Source organism: Orcinus orca, chromosome 5 (assembly GCF_937001465.1).
Source record: "Orcinus orca chromosome 5, mOrcOrc1.1, whole genome shotgun sequence".
Taxonomy (NCBI): Eukaryota; Metazoa; Chordata; class Mammalia; order Artiodactyla; family Delphinidae; genus Orcinus; species Orcinus orca.
In genome coordinates this window covers 135,981,540-136,007,407 of record NC_064563.1, presented here as the reverse complement: position 1 = coordinate 136,007,407, position 25,868 = coordinate 135,981,540, and the positions used below count along the sequence as shown (strand labels likewise).

At 45.9% G+C, this 25,868-nt stretch overlaps 1 protein-coding gene across 2 annotated transcripts in view; it reads left to right on the top strand.

Moving 5' to 3' along the window:
* The first annotated feature begins 8,658 nt into the window (after window positions 1–8,658).
* The window catches only part of TIAM1 (TIAM Rac1 associated GEF 1), a 400,889-nt gene continuing 383,679 nt past the window's right edge, over window positions 8,659–25,868 (top strand). The window contains exon 1 of one of the 2 annotated variants that reach the window (XM_033418176.2): window positions 8,659–8,797. The gene's annotated coding sequence lies outside the window, so the exon portion shown is untranslated. The remainder of the gene's footprint in view (window positions 8,798–25,868) is intronic. The other variant, XM_049710489.1, reaches the window with a different exon arrangement.

The window sequence follows — 25,868 nt, the reverse complement described above, 5'->3', positions numbered from 1 at the left end:
CTGTAAGGAAAATGAATTTCTTTAATTTTTTTAAAGATTTTTTTGATGTGTACCATTTTTAAAGTCTTTATTGAATTTGTTACAATATTGCTTCTATTTTGTGTTCTCTTTTTCTGACCACAAGGCATGTGGGACCTTAGCTCGCTGACCAGGGATCGAACCCACACCCCCTGTGCTGGAAGGTGAAGTCTCAACCACTGGACCACCAGGGAAGTCCCTTTTTAATTTATTTTAAATTAAAGTAAATGGTTAAGTTACCCAGTCTACAGCATTCTGTTATGGCAGCCCAAGATGACTAATACAAGGGCAATTAAGCACAGAGACACTCAGTAACTTGTCCAAGGTCACACAGCTGGGAAGGAACAGAGGCAAGATTTGGCTTAGGGCAGAATCTTTGCTTTTAACCACTAGCCTCTTTGCTTTTAACTACTGCCTCTCTAGGCAGTGTGTGTGTGTGTGTGTGTGTGTAGGGGCAACATCTCCACGTGAATGGAGAAAAAATGGGGCTGTCACTTTATTTCGAGAGGAGAGGTTGATTTCTGGGGCCCCACTGCACCGGTGTGCCTACCCTTGAAGCCTTGTGACTGTTGTGCTGAGGCTGCATGGCCACGTTCCAAGCTTCTCCATACACTTCTGTGAGACTAGGGAGGAGGACACTTCTGTAGAATGGAGAATAAACGTGTGGTCTGAGGCAGGCGGAGCTGCAGACATGTGCTCTGGCATGTTCTGTTTCTTGCATGTTGCCCAGGTGCTGGAGGCGTGGCAAAGGGTGGGAAAGGCTCTGCCCGGCCCTCACCCTCACCCTCACCCTCACGCTCACGCTCACGCTCACGCTCACCCTCACGCTCACCCTCATGCTCACGCTCACGCTCACCGGGCCAGCAGCACCTGTGAACTAAGTGAAGAGAGAATCCAATAGGCTACAATCTGGCGAATCATCCAGAGACCCACCACCATACAGTAGTTACAGTTTGTTTTAAGATGAGCTTTCGTTCTTTCCCATGTAGATGAGTTAAAGATCGGGCTGGGGCAGGTGGAGGTGGAAAAAATAAAATCAGATTGGTTTTCACTTGGAGACCCGTGGATGCATTCCTGGTAATTGTTTCATTTATTTATTTTTATTTATTTAATTGGCGTATAGTTGATTTACAATGCTGTGTTAATTTCTGCTGTACAGCAAAGTGATGCAGTTATCCGTATATATACATTTTTTAAAATATTCTTTTCCATTATGGTTTATCATAGGATATGGAATATAGTTCTCTGTGCCGCACAGTAGAACCTTGCTGTTTATCCATCCTCTATATAAAAGCTTACATCTGCTGACCGCAAACTTCCACTCCATCCCTCCCCCACCCCCCTCCCTCTTGGCAACCGCCAGTCTGTTCTCTATGTCCGTGATTCTCTTTCTGTCCTGGTAATTGTTTTTTTGTTGTTGTTTTGTTTTTCTGGTAATTGTTTTTGATTCTCAACTCTTTCTCCTCATTTTGAGGAGGGTTCCGCCCCCCCACCCCGGTTGTTTGTCTGTCCCCTTGCCTTGGAGTCCCTGAAATATTCCACAGCTCTGTCCCTGCCAACTCTGCAGAAGTGCTGCCATTGCTCAGAGCCTGTTCACAGCCAAGTGGGAGAGTTTCTCCACAAACTTCCATTTCGGTGAAAACAGAAAATAAAATGCAACCAAGCACGTTACAAGGGGGAGGCAGTGCTAGGTTCCTTGGCTGTGAGGCGGCCTGATTTGCCTGGCCCGTCCTCTCTGACCTTGACTTTCTTTGTATTGGTCTGGCCTGCTACTTTGCATACTGAGGCTTCCTTGGTCTTTTCTCTGTAACTGAAGGTTTGTCACGACTGGGAAAGTGTCCCGCCTTCCCAAGTCCTCTTCTGAACGCTCTTTCACCCCACTCCTAACATCTGTCCTTAGGGAAGAGAGCCTTGGTTAAACAAATTCTTTACTAAGAAGTTGTTTTTAATATTGTCACTCCTCCCAGGTGACTTTGCATGTTCCAAGAGGGCTGATGTGTTTCCCAACACTACGTGCAGATGAATCACCTGAAGCATTTATTGTGCTGTAGATTCAGATTCAGTGTGTCTGGGATGAGGCCTCCCCGAGACCCTGCATTTCTGACACTGGGCGGTGACGTTGCTGCTGGCCCGTGGACCTCACTCTGAGTAGCCAGGCTATAGACGAACACTGAATGGGCGAATGGTTGTGAGGAACGCTACTGGAATGGGTATTAGTCAGGGCTCTCCAAAGAAACAAACCAGTAGGAGGTATCTATATTTAGACAGATCGATATAGATATATGAAGAGATTTATTATAAGAAACCAACTCATGTGATTATGGAAGCTGAGAAGTCCCAAGATCTGTAATTGGCAGGCTGGAGACCCAGGAGAGCTGGTGGTGTCAGTTTCAGTCTGAAGGCCTGCAGGCTGGGACCCAAGAAGAACTGGTGTTTCAGTTTGAGTCTGAAGGCAGGAAAGGACCCATGTCTCAGGGAATTCCCTGGTGGTCCAGTGGTTAGGACTCTGTGCTTTCACTGTGGAGGATATAGGTTCAATCCCTGGTTGGGGAACTAAGATCCCGCAAGCTGTGTGGTGGGGCCAGAAAAAAAAAAAAAAGACTCATGTCTCAGTTCACATCATCAGGCAGGAGGAATTCTGTCTTACTCCTAGGAAGGTCAGCCTTCTGGTTCTATTCAGGCCTTCAACTGACTGAGTGAGGCCACCTCACATTAGCAAGGGCAATATGCTTTACTCAGTCTACTGATTCAAACGTTAACCTCCTCCAGAAACACCTTCACAGACATACCTAGACCAAATGTTTGGACATCCCCCCCCCCCCGCCCTCATGCCCTCGTCAAGTTGACACATAAAATGAACCCTCACAGGACGGGAGTGTGTATCCTCCTCTGGGGTTTTCATGGCCCCTGGGCTGTCCTGGCTAGTCTTCTTGGAATTCTCTAGTGAGAAGATCCAAGTGTGTCCCCTTGTAAGCTGAGTGTTCATTGCTGCACCTCATCTAAAAGCTCTCAAGGGCATCTCTCTACATGACACCTGGCTATGCTCCATCCATTCTGGCATATAAAGGACAAATGCTACTTTACATTTATGTTCAACCTCTTAATTTATTTATACTGAGTGCCTGCTCTGGGAAAGGTACAAACTGGGGGTCAGGGAGGACCAAGGGTGAGACACCCCAGAGTGGCAGGGGTGTAGAAGGGACAGGCTACTTAATTTGTAGGGCCCAGAGCAAAAGGGAAATTGTAGGCTTGTGGTTCAAAAATTAGGATTTTTTGCTTGCCAATGCAGGGGACACGGGTTCGAGCCCTGGTCCGGGAAGATCCCACATGCCGCGGAGCAACTAGACCTGTGCGCCACAACTACTGAGACTGTGCTCTGGACCCCGCGAACCACAACTACTGAAGCCCACGTGCCGCAACTACTGAAGCCCGAGTGCCTAGAGCCCGTGCTCTGCAACAAGAGAAGCCACCGCAATGAGAAGCCTGTGCACAGCAATGAAGAGTAGCCCCCACTTGCCATAACTAGAGAAAGCCTGTGTGCAGCAACGAAGACCCAACGCAGCCAAAAAAAAAAAAAAAAAAATTAGGATTTTTAAAGGCAGCATTGGCAGAGCAATAAACCAAGTATGGGGCCCTTCTGAGTGCAGGACCCTGTGGGAGTGCACGGGTCATATGCCCGTGAAGCTGGTCCTGGGTATTGGGGAAGGAGGGAGGAAACAATATGGTGGAAGGAGCGGAGGGAGAGTCAGCTTAGGGGCCAGATGGAAACGCTGGCCTATTGATTTGTGCCTCTTTTTCTGTGTGTGTGTGTGTTATTGTTTTTTGTAGTCAATGTGTATTTTTAAATTATTTATTTATTTATTTTTATTTTTTGGCCACTCTGTCTGGCATGTGGGATCTTAATTGCCTGATCAGGGATCGAACACATGCCCCCTGCACTGGAAGCGTGGAGTCTTAACCACTGGACTGCCAGGGAAGTCCCAATTTGTGCCCCTTTAAGTTTTCTTCCTTCCCTCCCTCCCTTCCTTCTTTCCTTCCCTCCCCTTTTTTTTCAATAAATTTATTTAATTAATTAATTTATTTTTGGCTGTGTTGGGTCTTTGTTGCTGCGTGTGGGCTTTCTTTAGTTGTGGTGAGAGGGCGCTACTCTTCATTGCAGTGCACGGGCTCTAGGCACTCGGGCTTCAGTAGTTGTGGCATGCGGGCTCAGTAGTTGTGGCACACAGGCTTAGTTGCTCCGTGGCTTGTGGGATCTTCCCGGACCAGGGCTCGAACCCATGTCCCCTGCATTAGGCGGGTAGATTCTTAACCACTACGCTATCAGGGAAGTCCCTAGGTTAGGTTTTAAAGTCATCTTCCAGCTGTTTCTCATAGCTCTAGAGGAGTGATTCTCAAAAGGAAACCATCCCAAGAATGGCTTACCAGGAGGCAGACATTCCACTTTCTCCGAACCTATTGTCAGGGCCTTGGTATTCATGCGTGACCTGGCTGATTGGTTAGAGAAATGCTCAGGAAGATATAAAACAGAGGTCCCTGCCAGTAAAATATGACTAACTAGAACTTTCTTGTTCTAGATTTTAACTCAAACTGTCTACTAATCTTTGAGGCAATCTGTCAGGTGAAGGGGGTTCTTGGCAAGAGATTGAGGATGAGTCAGAGCAAACTCACAACAGCTGCTTTGGAAAACCACTCACCTCTCTCTTGGTGGGTTCCCAAGTAAATGATAAGTCAACCAGTAAGTGCTTTTGTGACAAATATATTTATTTTTAATTTTTTTTTTTTGTCACGCCACACAGCATGCAGGATCCTAGTTCCCCAACCAGGGATCAAACCCGTGCCCCCTGCAGTGGAAGCACAGAGTCTTAACCACAGGACTGCCAGGGAAGTCGTGAGATATGTGTCTTTTTAATAAGCTGCCTCACGTCCTTTTAAAAAGAGGTCATCCACAAATAAATGACAGAAAAGAAAATAAGTGCCAAAGTCCTCGTTTTAGGAAACACAGGAGGCTAATTCATTCATTCTGTAAATATTTACTGAGCAATTACTTTGTGCCAGGCTCAGTTCTAGACACCACAGCAGGATTACAGCAGGAAATGTAAGAGACCACAGCCCTGCCCTCTGGGAGCATCAGTTCGAATGGAAGGTGGAGGTAGAAACAGAGGCTGCTGCAGGGCTGCCTAGAGAGGAGGGTGTGGGCTTATCTTTGTGGTTTAGATACGGGGAGATAGTGAGAAAGGCCATTTTCTGTGACTTAGCTATGACCATATTTAGTGAGGCTTTCAGTAAGTGATGGGGAAGAAAATGTTGACTTGTAGTTGAAATTAGGGTCATGAACTAGAAATATAACTTCTGTGGGTTCTTTTATCCTAAACCCTTAATTCTACCCTTAAAACTCCACTTTTTAAAAATTTTTTATTGCCACTGCTGTGTTCTTTTGAGATGTCAACGGTGCCCTCAGGAGATGGGACGCCAGATGGCATTTGTCTGTGTTTTAATCAAAACACCCCATTCTCTTCGACATGGTGTGAAGCAGCAGCATTCTGTGCTGAGCAGAGAGACAAGAAACAGTACAGATACCTGTAATAGCTTTTCTGATTTCAAGGGCAAGAAATGTACCCAAAGGCTAGGTCAGCCTAATTTCATTAACTTCAGTGGTGACACCATTATTGTGGGAACAAACCCTCCCATAGTCAGCCCTGAGCAGATTCCGAGAGGCAAAGTCCTAATGTGTTGATATAGGTGGGGCTGAGGGACAGAACGATTGACGAAAAGCCCCAAATGGTGGTTTCCTATGTATCCATCTCCCCTTTATGGGCAGGGCTAAGCATTTCTCTTCTACTGTCTCCTTCATGGTTTTCAACCACTTAATGAAATGTTATTATCCAATTTAAAAAATTAGGAAACTGTGGGTCAGAGAGTTTAGTTCACTTAGCTAAGCCCAATAGCTAACTTATATGAGTGCATACTGTGTGCTGTGCGACTTCTTTTTAATCCCTTCAACATCCTTGTGGATTAGGTGGTATTACTCCTGTTTTACAGAATGAAAAAGCGAGGCTTACAAAAGATTAAATAACTTGCACAAGGCTCTGGAGGTGGAAGGCGGTGGAGCTTGGATTCAAACCAGCCAGTGTAACTCCAGAGTTTTTCCTCTCCACCGCTTTTCCGATTTCTTAGGAGCAGAAAGAGCTATGCCCAAGGCAATCAGATGGCCACTCTGAGGACTCATCTGAAGCTGTCTTGCAACCATGTTACCTCCTTAACAGGAGGGCCATGATGGCAGTAGACCTCAGTGAGGCAGAGAAGAAATAATTTTGGGGGGGAGGGGAGTTACAAGTGACAGATACTCATTATATTATTTAAATATAATTTCAGCTGCTGTACCAGAAACCCAAGTATCAGAGGCATAATAAAACAAAGATTGCTTTCTCTGACATGCAATAGTCTTGGTGTTGGCGTGTGTGTGTGTGTTTCTCATATATATATTCCCCTTCCAAGATGGTGGCTTGTAATAGGTTAAGAAATTGCTCTTTCTCCTGGGATGGAAAGCTTCACAAAGGAATGACTCTCCATTGAGAAGTCTGGGCAAGGTCTTGGCTGAGATGAGGTCTTTCTTTGAAAGTGTGTCTTTTGGAAAATCTCTCAAACTTCACTCAACATTCTTGCAATACCCATTATGGGACCTGGTGGACATATCACTCTGAGATCTACTATCCTAACCATTCTTCTCAAACTGATGTTTTAGAAACATTTCGGATCTTTAAAGCTCTTGCTTCTTTTTTTTGCGCCTCTATAATTCATTGATAAGTATTTTTGAGAGCCCCAAATGTGCCAGGTACGGTGATAGGCACTGGGATACAGCAGAGAGCAAGGTAGCTGAGAATCTGGATCCAGTGAAGTGCTGTGCTGGTGGAGGAGACCATAATTAACTGGCAATTTCAGCCTCCTTTAATACAGGGGTTGGTGGGAGGACTGGGGGTAGGAGATATGGGTGCCTGACCTTAACTGGATTCGGCAGGTTTCCAGTATCTACAAGACCGTATGCTGCAGTTGGAGTTCAGCAAAAGTCTGCTGCATGGATGCACTGGCTGTTAAGCTAGGATCTGGAGAATGGGTGGGAATTAGTCAAGTGAAGGGAAAGTGTGAGGGTGGGGTGGGGAGTGGGGTGGGCTCTGGGCAAAAGGAGGAGACCCAGAAGGGAGAGAGCACAATGAGATTTTTCTGTTTAGAGGGATGATTTTGCCAAGTGGAAAGTGTGGAGAGTAGATTTCAGGAGGCAAGTCCCGGGGTGGAAAGAGATGGGAGACCTTTGATGCGGTTGAGGGAGAAAACATTGGGGAAGACGGCGTGGATTTAGGAGGAGGCTAGAAGAGATGGGAGAAGGAGGAGGGAAGAGAAGTCAAGGATGACTTCCAGTGTTCCAGTTGAGTTTTATGCTCTAGGACACAGGCATTTCTTTTTGCGGATTCTTTTTGTTTTCAGCCAGATAACCTCAGGGGCACAGGCCTCCCCCCTCCCTCAGGGCGACTGGGTCCACTGAATCAGGTTGTAGTGAATATTCACCCCAGCCTTTGTTCTTAATGGTGGTGTCCAAAGCTCTTAAGGCGAGGAGGAAGCACTGACGGGTGTGGGGAAGAGATTTCGTTAGCGTCTCTACTGCCGGAGTCCGGGTTTCCTCTTCCTCACAATCTCGCCAAAGGTAAATGGCAAACATCGTTTCCGGATTTTACAGAAGAGACCAGGAGGCAGGTCTGTGTGAATTTAGCCCGAGTCGCATACTGCTCAGTAGGTGAATGTGAGCCTGTGATTTCAAGTGTACTTGCTGGGCAAGATGAGTCAACCCGGTGAGTCCTGGACTCCCCAGGATTCGGTTAAGGCCACCGTGCCCTACCTGGAGCTTGGTTAGCGTCTAACACCTCCCAGCATCCACAGGAAGAAAACCTTAGGGTTTTTTCTTCTCGTCCAAAAGTTCCTGTCTCCCCCTAGAGTCAGGCACACGCCTCCCAAGCCAGACCACGTGTCGCAGGTACAACGTTTTTTGGTTCTTCCCCTCCCCCCGTTCCGTTCTTCTTTCCTCTCCGCCTTAGGTGGCAGGAAAATCCTTTACCTCGGACCAATCCCACTGATAACGAGCCGCGCGCGCGCGCGCGCCAACTCGAGCTCCTTCTCTCTACGTCATTGGCCACCTCCACCTATGCACAGTGACAGGCAGCTTCGCGGACCTATTGCGGGAGGAGGCGGAGGCCGCTCGGCCCTCCCAGAGCTGCTTTGTTAGGGGCTTCCTCGCTGATCCCCAGCCGCCGCGCCTCCGCTGCCTTCCCCTGCTCTCCCCAAGCCGCGCCGCCGGAGCCTAGTGGGAAGGCAATCCTGGCGTGCGTGGCGGGGGAACCTCTCCGGCCGCGTGCCGCGGGCGGGGATGCAGCCCGGGTGCCCAGCGTGCGCCTGTTGTCACTCTCCAGCCCAACTCCGAACGCCCCGCTCCTGTGTCCGCCGTCTCTGATTGGCTGTCCGGAGGCGGAGCGATTGTCAGGCGGACCAATCGGAACTCGGTTTCCCACGGGCTTCCACGGACCCGCCCCCTAGGCGGCTGGCGGAGGCACCCTGACAGCTCCCATTGGCAGACTGGCTAAGGGGCCGAAGCGAGGCCGGGCAGAGCAGCGCCGCCGCCGTCGGGCGCGCAGCTCTGCAGCGCCGCGAACGCCTCTGTGTCCGCAGCCCCCGGAGCCCCGCGGCCCCGCATTGTCCCTGGCCCCCTGGCGGAGATCCGGGACGAACGTCGCGGGTGAGTACCGCGAGCCTGGGGAGTGCCGGCCGGCCGGCTGGAGCCGCCCCGAGGGACGGCAGTGAGGACGCCCGGAGCCTCTCTGCCCGTGACGGGCACGTCCTGACCCCAGTCTCCGGCACATTGGGGCTCCCGGCGGGTCCTAGCTCCCCCCGATTGGGCTTTACTCGTATTGTTTTGGCGATCCCACACTTGGGAGGTGGGGAGCTGGCGAGGGGAGGCAAGGGGAGACATCCTTCGCTCGAGGGAGCAGTCAGGAGGGAGACGAGCCAGTGGCTCCCAGGTGAGGTGCCTGGCGCCGAATGGAAGTGACAGTGTCCAGGCGTTGGCATTCGGTCTTCCCGGCAGCAGGAGGTCAGCGTTGACCTGCGGCGGCGGCGGCACTTTGTATTTGTCGGCTGATTTTTATCAACTTCGGGGAGGGCGTGCGTGTGCTTGCGTGTGTCTCTCTGTGTGTGTCTCCGTCCCTGACTTGGGCACCTCCAGGCCTGGGTTTTCGGCGACGCTGACTGGGCGGTCACCTTGGCTATCCGTGTCACGCTCGGGACCCGACTCACGGGGCGGAGAGCCTGGGGGTTGGCACACAGGGCCGGGGACCCGCCGCAGACCTGGGAGGGGACATTTAAAGCGGCCTCCTGCGCGAGCGCAGACAATGACTCGTCCGGGCGCGGGATCCTGGGGGCTGTGCGTCGGGTCCCCGCGCCGGATCGCCGTCCCGCCTAGCTCTCTTGCAGGCTCGGCCGCTCGGATGCTGCTGCGCTGCGCCGCTCCGCTCATCGCCCAGCTGGGGACCCGCGTGGGGCCCGCTTTTGTTTACAGACCTCGCCATTGGGCGAGAGCTGCGCGCTGCGCTCCCCCGGCTGCCGCCGCGAGCCCCCCTCCGAGCTGGGAGAAGTTGGTGCATGCTGTCAGGTGACGCCCCCTCCCTGGGCCTCCTGGCGAGATGCTGCGGGGAATAGACGCCCAGACGGCGCCTTCGTGCCCAGTCCCCGCTGCGCACTGCATTCCCAGGCTCCCTACACCCAGAGGCCCTCTCGCATTGGCGGCCGTCGGGGCGCTGACTAAGCCACGCTCACCTCCCTTCCAGTGGCATCCTCTGGGCTCGTTCCCAAGCCGGTCCAGGTGGATTCCGAGTCTGCCTTTTCCTGCGTGTTAGCAAGTCTTGAAGGACGCGCGCGAGCCCTTGGGGACGCTGGCCAATCCGTGCCCGTTTCAGTGGTACCCACGCAGCCCCGCGGAGCAGCTGTGGGGCATTCTTCACTCAGAGCGGATCGGGTTACCCGCGCGTGCTGACTTGGCGTCCACTTTGTTTGAGCTGGAACAGAGGTTGAGAGCCTGGGCGCTGAGGTCAAAAACCCTGCTTCCAGTGCCTGCTCAGCGTCGCTCACGAGCTGGGTGATCTGTTCCAGACCGAGCTACTTAATCGCCCTGCGTCTCAGTTTCTGGGTCTGTAAAGTGGGGATAATGTGTATCCCTATTTGTGGGAGTGGGAGTGGGAGTTAAACGACAATATAAATCAACTGGCGCAGTGACTGCTACGTACGAAACACTGGAACAATGTTTCCCTGTTAGAGGGAATCTGTTGCAGAGGATGGCCCCTTGTCTCTTCCCCTTTCTGCAGTTTTCCATTTTCCCAACTCCTATTTTATTTTAAAAAGCATGAGGGATTGCTGTTTTCAGCTTCAAACAGGGCTTGTTTTACTTGCTCTTAGGTTTCACTCTACTTATCTAATCGCTTACAGCTCTTTTCTTTTGTATTTGAATTTCCATTAGGTTTTAGTTTCTTCTTCCTTCCTTCTTCCTTAAGGCTCTGCTGAGACCCAGGCCTGGGTTTGGAGGAGGAAACCTTGTCCAGGTGGGAAGTGGTTGCCGCTGAACCAATGGCCGCTGTGCAAAGTGAATAATACCCGGATGGAGGGAGGTTTGAACAAAGAGATACCTGGAGGCTGGGAGGGAGTACTTCCTGGTAGAAGTGAAATTTGAGCTGTGTCTTGTAGCAGAAGTTTGGTAAATCGCTGGTTTCTAGAATATGCTCTTTTGTACCCCACCGTAAAACTCCGCCAGGGAGGTTGTCTTGGAGTGGTAAACACCGAAGTTCCTGGGTAATTATCTTTGAATAGAAGAGAAATATACCTTAGAAGGAGGCTGTTGTCTAACTAGGGAAAGTAGAAGAGGAGAATTGATTTCATTGAATATCTTCAAAATGCTGTCAATGTGTTTTGACTTGTTTTTCCTTTGCTCCATCAGCACTGCTGATTTCCTTCAGGCAAAGAGAGAAGCCAGTTTCAGACAGGAAAAAACGAAAACAAGAAAAGCCCCTCCGTAACCTATAATCAGATGAATAAATAGTTTGAAAAAGACCATCTCAGGCTTGGCTACAGAATAAGGTACTGAAAAAAAATGCTTCTCGTTACAACACCCTTTTGCCTGTTGGAGCAAATTATTGAGTTGGGTCAATAACACCTCATTGAACGTAGATCCCAGGGGCCTTTACCGACCAAAACAAGCAAACAAACAAACAAGAAGTAGGTGAGGGACTTGCAGTTTGTCCAGTGGGAGATAAGCCCACAGGGAATGTTCTCCATACCCTCTGCTCCCCTGGGCCTACCTCAGTCACCCCAAGTGGAGGCTGCCTCATACAAGCCACGGGGTCAGTAGCATTATTGCTGGATGCCAGTGGATAAACGTGATAACCTATTTATTTAAAATCCCAGTCGCAGGGCTTCCCTGGTGGCACAGTGGTTGAGAATCTGCCTGCCAATGCAGGGGACACGGGTTCGAGCCCTGGTCTGGGAAGATCCCACATGCCTCGGAGCAACTAGGCCCGTGAGCCACAACTACTGAGCCTGCGTGTCTGGAGCCTGTGCTCCGCAACAAGAGAGGCTGCGATGGTGAGAAGCCCGCGCACCGCAGTGAAGAGTGGCCCCCGCTTGCCGCAACTAGAGAAAGCCCTGGCACAGAAACAAAAGACCCAACACAGCCAAAAATAAATAAATTAATTAATAAAAAGATAAAATAAAATCCCAGTCGCAGAAATGATTCTGATCCTTCCTGCACCTGTTCTGGGAATTCTCTGGCCCTTAGGGATGCTTGAAGGCAGCTTTGCCCCCTGCTGCTGCCTGGGGATCAAATCAGTTGGGGGCCTGGACTTAAAAGGGAGCACGTGGTCAGGAAATCTCATTAGCCGACCATTTAACTGCACTCTAATGCACATCCAAAGAGCTAGGACAAAGAATTCCTCTCCTTTCCCCCTGCAGTTGTCTCTCCCAGGTCCCCACTCTTCCCCTCCCCGTCTAAGACCAGAAAGAAGACTTGGTGCTGGCCTGTCTCCCCCATGTTCCGCACCAAATTCCTGGAGTTCTGGCGAGCGGTCAGTACCCCGGGCGTTCTGGAGCGCCTGGGCGGAAATTTCTTCCCAAAGCTTTGCTGAGGGCCTGCTAGGTGCGCTTGGTAACACCTCTCCTTTCCCTTCCGCGATGCAAGGAGGTTACTTACTGCCTGAAGGAGACGCGTATTGTGAGACAGCACTTTAATAGATGCGAACTTCAAGCCTATGCTTTCCCAAATGAGGAATGCAGGTAAGAGCGTGGGAATCACATCCAAGCCTTGCCTAGAAGCCAGTGATGGCAGGGAGCTTCTGCCTGAGTCAGGTGGCTTGAGGGTGAGAAGGCAGAGAGAGAATTTTGTTCCTGTGGGCAGTGTACAGAGGGTCCTGTGGAATTCCTGAATCCCTAGGTGCAGGCCTGTGGATGAGAAAGAGCCTTATTTTCACTGTGTCCAGTCATTTGGACTCCTGTGTCTAAAACAGTGTTTCACTGGGGATGTGTGTGTGTTTATACATATATGTATATATACATATTCATTTTCCTTTCTAAATTAAGCAAATGGGTAGAGTGTATGTTTCCATGTCCCCCTTCTTTCCTGCCCCCCGTCACTATGGGACCAGAAGAAACAGATTTGCAAGGCCCCCAGCCAAATTCTTCTGTTTTTCACAACTCTAAACTTCAGGTCACTTCATCTCTAAATATTTAGTTTTATATAATAATTCCTGTGTTTTTAAAAAAAACTATCGTCATTGTAGGCCAAATCCCTTATTTAAATTTCTTTGTTTTAATTAAATAAAGGAGGCATTCAAAAAATAAAGCAATACTCAGCCAGGAACAAAGTTTTTGGAAAATAAAACAATGCTCTAGTGTAAAAGGTACAAAATACTAATAGTTAGGTGGGTTTTCCCCTTCCATCCCCTTCCCACCCTCCACACCCCTCTAGCCTAAGACTTTCATTGTTCCTGTGGTCTCCAGGGACCTCATTAAGACATTCACAAAGGCCTAGACTGTGGGTATGGAGTGATTCCTCCTGGACTCATGTGAGATTCTTCTAGAAGACCTTGGAGCTCTTGCTAGGTGGAGAGAGATTCTTCCCTCGTTGGGCCGAGGCTGAGCTCAGAGCCTTGCGTTTGGCTGCAAGTGGGGTCTCAGTTCACTGAAATAGCAGCAAAAAAAAAAAAAAAACCTGGCACAATATAAGAGCCAATCAATTGTGTGCATCCAAAGGGTGCTGAACAAAGAGTGGTGATTCAGTGAAGACCACGTGGGAGGGAAGGTGCTTTCAGTTGAGCGCATCCTCAGTTTCTGAATGGGCCAAGGCCCTTTGAGCCTCGGTGCTGTCGCAGAGTTTCTTTCCGTAAAGAGAGACTTGGATGTAGCATTTTGGAGCCAAGCAAGAAGGTACTGCGTGTGTTCTGGCTCGGGCCACTTTGAATTCATGAAGGAGGAGACATGAAAGGGAGGAGGAAAGTGTCTTTGGTTAAAAAACAAAACAAAACAGTATCCCCCTGCATTATTTAATTCCAGCTTCTACAGGAGGATTTTATTAAAGACCAAAGGTTGAGTATAGAGGTGAGTGTACAGGTGTGTGAGGAGATGCGTGACTGGGAGACAGTGGACCTGGGACCAAGCTTGGCTTGGGGTGGGCGGGGAGTGGATGGGGGATAGGCGAAGGAGATTCCGTTGCTTGTCCTTAAAAACCCCAAACACAGTTCTCTGTGGCTGTGGAGGAGACAGGATACCCTGCCTAACCACCCTCGTCCTGGGCCAGGAGATGCTCACCTCGTAAACACAGACCCATTCTAGTTCCTGCTCCTGGCTTCCTCTGCCCTCTGCGGAGGGGATAATGAGCCCTGGAAAGTCACCAGGTCAGCTCTGGGGGACAGGAAGTCAGGGGGGTCCTGGGTTTGGGAATCCTCCCTGTGGAGCTGTCAGGACCACGGAAATGGAGTGGATGGGGTTTTCCGCTTGCTTTTCAGAAGAGAAGGTGGGCCTCAGGTCTGCAGGTTGAATCTGAAGGGCCCTCCGGAGGGGGTCTGCTTTGCCTCCCCTTTCCCCCAGCCACGTGGGTGGCCCCCTGGGTCTTTGCGGGAGAGATTCCAGCCCAAAGCCTGACCATCCCAGGGTTTCTCAGATCCTGGGGACAAGATCTCTTATGACCCAACTGCATCTCCTGCGCAGGGCACAGAGCGCTTGGCCGCATTCTGGGCAAAAGAAGATTTTGAGCAGGAATATCTAGGAGAGTCAGGAACTCGTTAGCTCGTTCCCACTTGATTTGGGGGCAGTGTTTTAGAGGTTCAGAACTGTGGTTTATTCTCGCCATGACCTTCAGATGTGCATTTTGGTTTTTCTGGACTTAACAGGAGCCTGACCTAACTACTGAGCTACTGTGTTAGTTTTGGTCTCTTTTGCAAAATGTTCATCTTTTTTTTTGGCTGCACGGCGTGGCTAGTGGGATCTTAGTTCCCTGACCAGGGATTGAACCGGATCCTCGGCAGTGAAAGTGTCGAGTCCTAACCCCTGGACCACCAATTCCCCAAAATGTGCACCTTGATCTCCTCACACACACACGAGGATATCCATGGAGAGTGGGAATGTGGGGGGCAAGTTCTTTATCGTGCTGTAGCCCCCTGGGTTCTGATAACCATGGAGTCCCTTTCCATACCTGTAAGGCCCCTAGATCTCTGGGGTACCCTGGTCACTCCTGGTCATGCCTGTTGCCTGGCTTCATGACTAATTCTACCATCTGACATAATCAGCCCCAGTTTGGCTGCCTGGAATCTTGAGTTCCAAGTGTCAGAATTGTAACCCTGATTATGTTTAAGTAACTGTGTAGTATACTTTCCCAGTTGGGAAATCCTGCTGTGTCCTGAGAATGCCCGATGTGCTTTCTTTCATTGAAAAAGTCTTTGGATCCAAAAGTTGTTAGGACTTTTGAATATTCTTGCCATGGTGAAGCTCTGACCTTATGACGCTTCGTAACTGCCACAGAGAGGGTAGGGGCTCTGTATGTTTTTCTTGTTCTCTTAAGGATCTAACATACATTTCCAAACTGCCTAACTAGGGATGCAGTCCTTGTCTATGAAACTTGAGTCAATTTTGCTGTAATATATTGAAATCACAGTTTCACTCAGGGATGATGACCCACTTCAGTATTTTTCCTGACGTCAAGTATATTCTTATTTCACGTGGATTCTTCAACTCAAGTAATGCCAAGTTTGATTTGTTTCTGAAAACGATGTGCAAAGTAATGATTCCATGTAGTATTAACAAACTAATAGGATAGATGAGCTTGTCGTGAAGAACATGTTCTGTCCCCATTTTGTTTTTTTTTCCGCCCACTCCTGTACTCTCCAGAAATAATCACTTTTGTTCATTTTTGTTTTTAGTTCTACAGGTTGTCTTTATATCACTAAATAATCTGTTTATGCCACTTTTATTTATTGACTTCCTGTTATGATAAATGACAATTTAGCTTACTTATTGCTTCTTATTTCCTTTATCCTCCAGATTTTTATGATTATATTTATAGTTCAATCTTTGTTACGTATATGGACTCATTTAGTTCTATCAACCAATGACAGGGACTCTTACCTCCTTCCCCTCTGTAAAATGAGAATATCAGTGTCCTGACCTATCTTTCCTCTCCCCTTCCCTTCCTGTTATACCTACAGCTTCTGTCAGATGTCAGGGTTGGTGAGATTGTGTTCTATAAGCACGATAAGCACGATGAAGTCTTCTGTGCCTTGTCTATTTTTTGTTTTGATAATGGCTTTATTAAGATATGATTTACATACTATGCAATTCAGTTCTTTAAAGTGTACAGTTCAGTGGGTTTTGGTATATTTACAGAGTTTAGCAGCCATCACTGTAATCAATTTTAGAACATTTTCATCAACTCCAAAGGAAACCCACATCCGTTATCACTTGCTTCCCTTCCATACCCATCCCGCCAGCCTCCAGTAACCACTAATCTATATTCCGTCTCTGTAGATTTGCCTACTCTGGACATTACATATAAATGGAATCATATAATATGTGGTCTTTTGTGACTGTCTTCTATCAGCATAACGTTTTCAAGGGTCTTCCGTGTTGTGGCATGTCAGTACTTCATTACTTTTTATTGATGAACAATATTTCATTGTATGGATATACCACATTCTATTTATATTCATTCATCAGTTGATGGGCATTTGGGTTATTTCCACCTGTTGACTATTGTGAATAGTTGCTGCTGTAAACGTTAGTGTACAAACATTTGTTTGAATACTTGTTTTAAATTCTTTTTGGTATATACCTAGGAGTGGAATGGCTGGGTCATATGGTAATTCTATGTTTAAACTTCTGAGGAACTGCTAGATTGTTTTCCAAAGTGACTGTACCATCTTACATTCCCACTAGCAGTGAATGAAGATTCCGGTTTCTCCATATCCTTGCATTTATTATTACCTTTTTTTTTGTTTGTGGTCATCCTAGTGGGTGATAGGAGCTATGTCCTTTCGGTTTTGATTTGCATTTCCCTGGTACCTAATAATGTTGAGCATCTTTTCATGTGCTCATTGGCTAATTGTGTATTTTCTTTGGATAAATGTCTGTTCAGACCCTTTGTTCATTTTAAAATTTGGTTTCTGTCTCTATTAAATTGTGAGGATTCTTTGCGTATTCTAGATATAAGTTCCTTGTCCGATATATGATTTGCAAACATTTTCTTCATTCTGTAGATAATCATTTCACTTTTCTGATGGCATCCTTTATATACTGTTTGCTTTTGAAAAGCTGAAGAGCAATAAAGGTGTTTGCTTAGTTATGACTGTCAATAACTGTCAACTTTGCACTCCATAGCCAGGCTATACTAGTTTCGTATTTTCTATAGCTATACTGGCATGACTTAAGTTATAGATTGAGAAAAGAAGCCCTGGAGAGACATTATATTTTAAATCTCTGATTTCACATTAAAAAAAAGAGCAATACTTTGTTTACTTTAAAAACTGTGTGAATGACTGAGTTATTTAATTTATTTACCAAAGCTGCGGAAGGGTATATTTCCAAGGTAACTTGAAAGGGAGCTGTCTTTGGGTATCAGCTTTTGGGTGATAAATTTTTTTTGTTGGTTGAAATATTTTTTATTGTGTTATGTTAGGACAGGGGTTCTTAACTGGGGCCAATTTTGCTCACCAGGCAACATTTGGAAATGTCTGGAGATATTTTTGTTTGTTCTACTGGAGAAGTACCTAGCATCTGCCTAGAAGCAAGGAGATACCTGGCATCTAGCTGGTACAGGCCAGGTATGTTGCTAACATCCAGCAATGCATGGGGCAATTCCCCAGGCGAAGAATTATCTGGTCCATAGTCAGTGGTGCTGAGGTTGGGAAACCCTGCATTCAAAAGACACAAATACTGTTAGAGATCTGCCTATTTAAGTTTCTTTACATAGAAAAGGAGCTTATGTTTTGTAGATATTTGGAAGCTAGCTATCTTGAGGCATCAGATTATTTTGGTTATTTTAAACACTCTGGTTATTACTTTAGCTGGAATTAAATTAATAAAGTGTCTTTCTTTTTTCAGACAGAGTTCTAAAAAATTGGATAATAATTTCAGGCGTTTTGGGCTTCTCAGTGCATGACTAAGTTCCAGTATTTAAAGGCTTCCGGATGTTGCTAATAACTGTTCCCTGAATTCTGCTCTGGTCCCTGTTATGGGAGGGAAAAATATTTGCAGGCTGATAATTATAATGTTCCTCTTCTTAAGCAGTTTGTGGAGCATGAAAAATAGTTTTGGAAAAAATGTTCCAAGTGCAGCGCAAGATCTACTGTGAGGTTTTAGAAAAAGTCTTATGAATGTTGGAATAATTATCTCACCTTGAAACCTCTGATTAGAAATTATTTCAATTCCACAGTTATGCCACTGGAACTTTAACATTTCATTGTCATTTAAAAAAATTAAGCCTCATAACTATGGTTTTCACTTAACCTAAACAATTTAACAATCTAATTGTTTTAAAATTGATTGAAAAAATGAATCCTGTGGTTTTTTTCCTTATTTTTTCCTTCCCTTCTTTGACAGTTAATTGCTTTAATTTGGGGATCGAATGCCTTGAATGCCTGCAACTTTGGTCCTGTGACCACTCACCAGTTGGATCAAAGCATTTAAATTACCTTAAAGAAAAAGGTTTGTGGGAGCCTGTGGCATGATTTCAGCTCAGTTCAAGTAAGAACCCAAATGACCTTCTCTTTCTTGGAGGAAATAGGGTCAAACGCAGATGGACTTTTTTGGTAGGTGTTGCAGATTAGTTGAGGACCACGGAGTCTTTAGAGGTCCAAGGGAACGGCTTGTTCTTTAAACCAGGACTAGTTAATGTAGCTTATTTGAGTGAGAAGGGCTGAAATTATTCCTCACAGATAGCCTCTGAATTTTAATTGCAGTAATTTGTGTCTTTTTAGCCCGTGATACAGCAGTTCTGAATCCCATCTAAGTTATGAAAAGTGAATTTATAGGCCTGCTAGCAACTAGCAATTGGCCATGTATAACGTCTGGACATTATTACAGCATATGGACCCAGCTCCTCCAACATTCTGGGGCCCAGCCACAGCTCAGACAGCCAAGGGTTATACGTGCAGGTCTATACATACAGCTCTTTGGGGAGACTGGTACCAAGGGCAGAAGGTATGGTCTTGGTTGCTGTGTTATGGTTGCTAGAAAACCATAATTTGGGAAAAAAGGGAACTCTCATAAGGAGATAGTAACGTACCTTAAATATTAAGGTTTCCATCATGGAAAAGTTATTTGGTGGAATTCTGAAACGGACAGCTTAATTAGGACATGAGTCAAGTTTGATAGTTTAATGCCCTGAGTATTTCATCTAACTTAAGGATGCTGTGAGAGTCATGTTTTTGAATTTCCTCCTTTAGTTTGAATAAAATCTCTCTGGCCTCTGGCAGTGTTAAAATGGTTAATGGCCTTTGATTACCTGGGCTCACCCTTCTCCATTTTTCTCAGACGTTCTGTGGGTTTTTCCTTACACTTTCTTTGTCTGTCCGGATGATTCTTCCCAAATAACTCACCTTCAAAGTTTTTTTTTCTTTAATTATAAAGTATTTCTCTTAAATACATCAGATACCAATAGTAAATATAGCCAAATAGCAACAACGAATGTCTTTTAGTGTTGAAGGTAAGTGCAAATCTTATTTTCCTAGGCATAATTTTCTCTAACTGAAAGACTTTACAATCAGTACAGGTTAATAGTATAATCAGAAAAAAATTGCATTAATTAAATACACATTCATCTTTGGGTAGGTGGCAAGTAGTAGAAACTTAATCTTCCAATTTTTTTTTTTTTTTTTTTGTAATCCACTTACACATGGGGATTAATAGCGAAGTGTCTTCTCAAAAGTTAGGATTTCGGGAAGAATAAAGACTGTGGATTCTGGCCCTGGAAAGAACAAAGATGAGAAAGCCCATGGGGGCAGCCAAGAATCCCAGGGATTAAATATCAATGGAAGGATTAGCCCCATTGTTGACTGATCCTATCAGGATAGGATTGAACCCAGACCCTCCATCATCAGAGAGTTGTTGACCTTCGAGGGTTGACTGCATCCCTGTCTTTATACTCCTTTCCCCTTGGACAGTAGTCTTACATCCACAGTTCCAGTCACAGTTGTGCCTCATGACCTCAGTTTTTCTCTAGGATTGCTTCCTTGTTCATGAACTAGCCCATCTTCTCTGAAGGTCCTAAAGCACTGATGATTTTCAAGTCAAGCTTAATTCATGTTTGTGCAGGGGCTGCTAGTAAAAGGTGCCTCAAACTGGATAACCTAAGACAATAGACATTTATTCTCTCATAGTGCTGGATGTTCAAAATCAAGATGTTGGCAAGGCCATGTTCTCTCCAAAGGTTCCAGGGTAGAATCTTTCCTTGCCTTTTTCAGCTTCTGCAGGCCGTTGGCATTCCTGAGCTTGTGACATCACTCCAATCTCAGCCTCCTTCTTCACACGGCCATCTTCTCTTGTGGCTGTGTGTCTGTTTCTAAATCTCTTCCTCTCTCTATTAAGATACAAATTATTGGATGTAGGACCCATCCTATATGACCTCATCTTAACTTGACTATGTCTGCAAAGACCCAATTTCCAAATAAGGTCATAGTCATAGTTACTACAGGTTAGGGCTTAAACATATCTTTTTGGGGGACACAGTTTAACCCACAAGGATGTCCAACCACTCCATTAGACTGCCGTTAAAATCACTTAAGAACATGTAATATGGGTGTGTACTTACTGCTGAGAAATGTGACTTTCCTAAAGCTTAGCTCTGATATGTCACCATGTGTTTTAAGCTTTCAAAGACTCTATCTAGTCCTTTGGTCCCAGCCCTGCTTTCCCATTTTATCTCTCAGGCCTCCTTTCTCAAATACTTAGAGCCAGTGAAACAGGAGTCCTGTTTGCCCTGGGATGTATCCTATTCTCATTTTTTTGCATGCATTGTGTCTAGATCTGGACTGTTCCTATCTTTGCTTGCCCTTCTTCCAGGTCTGGTTGAAATCAGCCATCCTTATGCCATTTCCTTGATGTTCTAGTGTTTAATGGTTCTTTTATTTTATTTTATTTATTTATTTATTTTTGGCTGTGCCACGCGGCTTGCAGGATCTTAATTCCCTGACCAGGGATCGAACTCGGGCCCCCGCAGTGAAAGTGCTGAGTCCTAACCACTGGACCATCAGGGAATTCCCTAATGGCTCTTTTAGGTGTGTTATCATAGTCTGCGTCTCTGTGAACACTTCTCCTAGGCTGCAAACTTTTTTTTTTTTTCTCCTGGAAAGTCTTCTCAAAAGTTTGTCATTTGGATTTCACAATCACTTCAAGAGAGGTCCTACTAAGCGCACTCTATGGTCAAGAAAAATCGTGGCTTGGAAGGTTCACAATTAGCCCAAAGAAACCAAGTGGAGAGGCCCAGCTGGAAATCTCACTAAATCTTCGGGCACCAAATGGCAAGTGATTACCATAGTATTGCAGATTACAGGTCATCATACGCTCCCAATAGACATTGAAGAGAAGCCCCAAAGACAGAACAGTTACCCAGTTTACCTGGGAAGATTTGTGGATTCTGGGATCCCCAGAGGGGACATGAAAATGGGGTTGACCCTAGACTGCAGACTTTTTGAGGGCAGGGTCTCAGCCAAATTGATCTTGGTTTTGCCCATGGCGCCCCCGTGGAGGAGCTCGATATAGGTTAGGATACACTTGCCCCCAGCTTACAACATCCGCTATCAGGATATATGCATGGTACTCTGGTCTTTGCCAAGACGGTGGGCTCTGCAAGGTGGCAGCTAAGGGATGAGAAGCCTAAGGCGGTAAAGGCTGTACTCAGGAGAGACTAGGCACAGGCATATTCCCTAAGGACCCACTGGCAAGGACCCACTGGCAAGAAGGTGTCTTAGTTGCTGGTGAGCAGTCTTCAGCCAGGATGAAGCTGATGCTGTAGCAAGAGTGAAAACTAGGCAGCATGCATTCTGAGGGGGAAGATGGGTGGGTGGGTGTCTTAGTTCGAGTTGCTGTAATGAAACGGCATAGGCTGGGTGAATTAAACAGCAGACATTTACTTCTCACAATTCTGGAGGCTGGAAGTCCTGAGATCAGGGTACCTGAATGGTCAGGTTCTTGGGGAGAGCCCTCTTCCTGGTTGTGGCTTCAACAACCTTTAAAGATGGTTGGCCTTCAACAATGGCCTTTCCTTGTTGCATGCACACACAGAGAATTCTTCTCTTGTCTTCTTTTTATAAGGACATTATATTTCATCATGGGGGCTCCACCATCATGACCGGATCTAAATCTAATTACCTCTCCAAATTGCACCCCCCCCATCACAGTGGGGATTAGGGCTTCACCATGTGAGTTTTTAGAGGATACAAATATTCGGTCCATAGCGGTGAGCAAGCATCCAGGCACACAGTTTGGAACCCACGGATAAACAGGAACCAGAAAACATAAAGTACGAGAGCATTGCACCAATATGTCTTTAATTCTGAGGTGAGCTGTTCCATACCTGGACTTTGTTAAGGGTCATGGGGGCTCGGGGCTAAGCAGCCCAGGACCTAGACTGCAGATGGATGGAGGAGGAATTTATACCTGGATAGTGAAATTCTCTGTGCAGAAAATAATGGAAGAGCCTGAGGGTGGAAGTGAGGGATGGGGGCTGGTAGAAACAGCAGGAGGTGGAGTCCTGTGCCTGCAGGACTGTGGCTGGGAGGTGAAGGTATCCCACAATATGCAGAGGGACCACATGGTAAAGGGGATCTTCACGGAGGGTGGTCCCTTGATGGGTGACTTGTAGCATGTGGTGGGTGCAGTGTTGAGAGCAGAGCATTAATTGCATGTGACCACAGAGGGACGGATGAAGGCCACTGGCTCTAGAGAAAGTGAATCTCAAATTGCTGGTTGAAATCAGATAAGGGTTCAGGCCTCTGCTTTGGCACTGCCAAACTATTTGCTAGTCGGGGGCAGCAGGAGCTTCTAAAGGAACTTTGTGCTGCACAGATCAGCTGACTCTTTAAAATGTATTTTTATTTGCTGTATGTTTGTTTTAAGAACAATCAAGTACATTTAAAAGGGGCCATTCTCCAACATTGCTGCTATGAGAACACATTGTTGCTTTTGGTATTTCTCTGTTCTTTCTTATCTTTTCCTGCCCTGTTTACATATTTGTAACTCTTGCATAGATACAGCTTTGTATTTTGTTTCTTTTCGTGGGACACTGCATTATCAACTCCTATAAAGGAGCAACGTGGACAAATGTAAAAAGAACTGTGCTTACACGCAGGTACAGACTACTCGTGGGGATAAACTGATGATGACATTTGTTGATGGAAGTTCTGTTGAGCTGAAAGAATTGGCAAAATGTCTGGACCATTAAGAAAATGGATTCTGTGATTAGTTTTAAAACTAGGCCAAACAGCAAGGTCCTACTGTATAGCACAGGGAACTGTACTCAATATCCTGTGATAAACCATAATGGAAAAGAATATGAAAAAGAATATATATATGTATATATAACTGAATCACTTTGCTGTACAGCAGAAATTAATATAACATTGTAAAATCAACTATACTTCAATAAAATTAAAAAAACTAATGGGAAAAATCTAGACTTCAGAAAAAAGAACAATAATTACAATTCATTGAATCATATCAGATATGTAAAATTTCATAATAATGTAAAACGTAACAAACCTCACTGGTTGCCACTGAAGTTTACTAGGGCACCAGCATATCTACAAATTGATAAATAAAAAGAAAGAAATCAGCAAAAAAAAAAAACCACACAAAACCAACAACCACAACAACAAAAGTAGGCAAACCAACTAGTTTTTCTGCAATCAGATTTGTTAAGTAACATATATCCCTTGGGTTAGTCTTCGTTTTTGACATAGCATCCCTTCCTTAAATGCCTTCTGTCGTTTCAGGTCAGTAGGGAGACCACATAATAATTGTATGGTATCTGTTTCAAGACATTTTCTTTTGAGTTTTATAAAGTAAGTTGGTATTAAACTTTTATCAATTAAGAAAATATAAAAGTAGTGTATATAAAATATAAGCAAGTATGGTTATGTCCATACTTGTTGTTTACGATGGTCACATGTTCCAGTGAGCTAATCACTTACATAACCATCCTCCTGTAATTGAATATTTGTTGTGTTTCTTTTTTTAATCACTATCTTAAGATTCCTTGAAGTTCTTGATGTATGCTTTGCTTTTTTCCTTTTTTTTTTTAAACTTGTTTTTCTCAGGCTAAATTCTCAGGATATGGTATTTGTATTAAATATGACATTTAAAAAATGGCTCTTGACTTGAATTACCAAACTGAAACTGTGCACCTCAGACTGGGACTCGAACCCACGAGGCTGGGATTGGAACCTGGCCAAAACCCATGGTCTTCCAACTGACATGACACACCTGGTTTCAGGACTTAATGAAGGTCAGGTTCTTAATGCCCCATCTCAGAAAGAATTCAGTGAGAGACAAAGTGATGGGTAAGAAGCGGATTTATTTAGAGAGAGACACATTCCACAGACAGAGTGTGGGCCATCTCAGAAGGTGAGAAAGGCACCGGGGTACGGGATTGTCAGTTTTTATAGGGGTGGGTAATTTCATAGGCTAATGAGTGGGGGGAGTATTCCAGCTATTTCGGGAAGGGGCGGGGATTTCCAGGAATCGGGCCACCGCCCACTTTTTGATCCTTTTGGTTGGCCTTGGAACTGTCATGGCACCTGTGGGTGTGTCATTTAGCTTGCTGATGTGTTACAGTGAGCGTATACTGAGGCTCAAGGTCTAGTGGAAGTCGACTTGTCCGCCATCTTGGACCCATTTGGCTCTAATCAGTTTATGTCATGTCCTCGGGCTATGTCATTCTTTCAAAGGTTGTGCCCTGCCCCCTTCCCTCCTGTTTCAAAACTGCTTTAAACGTTTTGATCAAAAAAAAAAAAAAGTCTTGATCAGTTCATATGTGTGAGTATATTAACGTCACCATGCCTAATCTGCACTGGGTCTTAATTATTTAATTTTATTTTGTTACTGTTAACATAATAATAAAGAATCTCTCTCTTTGCTTTTCAGGTAGACTGCACTTTTTGTGTTTATGATTTTGAACATTGTTTCAAGCTTTTAGAAAACACCATTATTGGCTTATCTCTTAAATCCTTTACATTCTCTGTAGCAAAATAAATAAAGTAAAACAAGGAAGAACTTTCTTTGCATTCCTCATCTGGGAGAGAATGAGGTTGAAGCAGAATTGTTCCGAGAGCCTTTCTAGCTTCCAACGTCCCGGTCTTTGGGTTTATGAACCCAAAGTTTAAAAAGTGACTGGGATGCAACATTAAGAGTTCTGATGCCCAGGCTGGTGAAATGGTTGTAGATGACCTGTTGCGGCTAGTTTTTGTTTTTGTTTGTTTTTTGTTAATAGAGTTTGGTTTATAGAGCAGTTTTAGTTCATAGCAAAATGGAGCCAAAGTTGAGAGAGTTTCCGTATATCCCCTGTCTCCACACATGCACGTCCTGCCCCACGATCGATGGCCCTCACCAGAGTGCTGCATTGGTTACAATCAACACCGACACATCATTACCTAGAATCCATAGTTTACATCAGGGCTCGCGGGTGGTTGGTGCACATTCTGTGTGTTTGGATTAATGTGTAGTGACATATAACTACCATTATAGTGTCATATAGTAGTTTCAGTGCCTTAAAAATCCTCTGTGCTCTGCCTGTTCATCTCTCTTTCCCCCCAGCCCCTGGCAACCGCTGATCTTTTTGCCATCTCCGTAGCCTTGCCTTTTCCAGTACGTCATGTATTTGAGTTGTGGCTGGTTTTGAGGACGCTGACATCACTGTTGAGAATCATCCCTCAGGAGTCTTTACCCACCATTCCCTGCGCTTCTACTGTGATTGCCTCTAGATTGGGATTTTAGAGTTGGAGGGATTGATAAGGTCCTCCCAACTCCAGAATCTTCTCTGTGACACCCTGGCTGAGGAATGTCACGTGAGCCTTTGCTGCCATTGTCATTATGGAGCTGAGAGGAGAACAGAAGACCGAGAGGCAGAGAGGCTGGGTTCCAGCCCTGGCTCTGACTTGCATTAGCTGAGTCACCTGCCCTTTCTGAGGCTGGCCCTTCCATTGTCCCTTTGTGGAGTGATGCCAAGTGATGCCTGCTCCCACGTTGTAGGGTTGACACGAGATACGTGCAGGCTGGCCTTTGTTAAC